Here is a 1,701-nt window from a genome sequence, read left to right on the forward strand (position 1 = left end):
GTGACCATAAAATAACCAATATGGAACGTCCCCCTAAAGTCATATAAGGAAACTTGAACTGCAGCACTTTCATAACCAAAGGAAGATGTTTTAACAACGTCCCTAATTTTTCGTAAAGGTTCAGGATTTTTGTCACTTTTAGAGAACTTTTAGGGAACGGTGCGCAAGGTCACGAGAACGTCCCCTCCTATGTGAGATGCCGTTCATCTGCACATCATCAGTGTCTCAGTAGTCAGAGTAAAAATAAAACTACTGAACTAACTAAAAATAACATTAGTCAGAATGTAAATGATCATTCTGTAACTCTAGTGTATATTAGTTTGTCTGTTGTAAATCCTGCCCACTTCTTTGCATTGTCACACATGCTTCAGTGCTCTGAGAGTGTTTATAGTGCTGTGAGTTTAACACTTCATGACTGAGAGCAGAACAGAACACAATCTTCATCATCACACAAGACAAAAGAACAACAATGAACAAAATCACCTTCTTCATCTGGACTCTCACACTGTTTGCTCAAGGTAAGTGATGAAAACTGACCCTGGTTTTGGTGTTCTTGTAAAAGTATATGATGGTAGTAGTTTTAAACAATAATTGTTTTTTCTTTTCTCTTCTTCAGAATCCAGAGGAGTGACTCTGACTCAACCTGAAGTTAAAACTGTCCAACAGGGTCAAACAGCTACAATAGAGTGTCATATAGATGTAGGAATATACAGTGATCGTTTAGCCTGGTATCAGCAGAAACCTGGAGAAGCTCCTAAACTCCTGATTTATTATATAAACAGCCTCCAGTCAGGAACTCCATCTAGATTCAGTGGCAGTGGAACAGCAAATACTGGACGAGATTTCACTCTGACCATCAGTGGAGTCCAGACTGAAGATACAGGAGATTATTACTGTCTGAGTTTACACAGCATCAACAGTAACTGGGTGTTCACACAGTGATAAAGAGTGGTACAAAAACCTCGGTCAGTCAGACGTCACAGTGATGCACTGATACAGCTGAGAGATACTGCAGCTGCTGATGGAGGATCACAAACAATAGTGTATTCAACCTTTCAAAGACTTTATTTATTATGACACATTCATATGTTTTATCCATTACTAACTGAACAAATATGTGTGGTGCTTGTTCCATCAAAACTTTTGTTCCATCAAAACCACTACAGTGTCATCTAAGGCCATTTCCATGTCTGGCTCATTTGTAGCATTAAGTTTAAGTTTAAAGGAAAACAAATACATTGTGACACGTACAGTTGTGACACAGCCTGTTTCATTGGTCCATTGAGTCAGATTCACTACAACTGAACTGATCCAGGGTTTGTTCAGGTGATCTCAGACTGTATTTTTTTTTTTTTTTTTTTTGGTGCAGATCTGAGCATAATTTCCATGTTCATATATGCCTAAACAAACCAAACTAATGGAAAAATGCCCCACGTTCTGAAACAAATGCTCCAAACACAAGTGGTGCTCACTGCAGAATCAAATGATATCCAGCTCCACCTATATGGAGATAATGGGTGAAGATATGTTTAGTGATAGGGTTATGGCTGTGGTTAGGGTGTGGTTGGACTGTCTAGCTCCACCCGTTATATCCAGAGAAGGGGAGCTGGACATCAAGCTCCACCCAAAGACAATACAAGCCGAGTTACTTTGAGCTTATAGTCCTAAAAGCTGTGTGCGTTTGTGGAAAAAAGTGAGTTT

At 39.3% G+C, this 1,701-nt stretch overlaps 1 long non-coding RNA gene across 1 annotated transcript; it reads left to right on the plus strand.

Annotated features, from left to right (window-relative positions):
- Nucleotides 1-298: 298 nt before the first annotated feature.
- Nucleotides 299-1,257, plus strand: LOC127506597 (uncharacterized). Its single transcript, XR_007928069.1, has 2 exons — nucleotides 299-518; nucleotides 617-1,257. It is a non-coding gene; the product is annotated as an uncharacterized LOC127506597 (long non-coding RNA).
- Nucleotides 1,258-1,701: the final 444 nt, after the last annotated feature.

This window comes from Ctenopharyngodon idella, chromosome 24, assembly GCF_019924925.1.
Source record: "Ctenopharyngodon idella isolate HZGC_01 chromosome 24, HZGC01, whole genome shotgun sequence".
In the NCBI taxonomy this organism is placed as follows: Eukaryota; Metazoa; Chordata; class Actinopteri; order Cypriniformes; family Xenocyprididae; genus Ctenopharyngodon; species Ctenopharyngodon idella.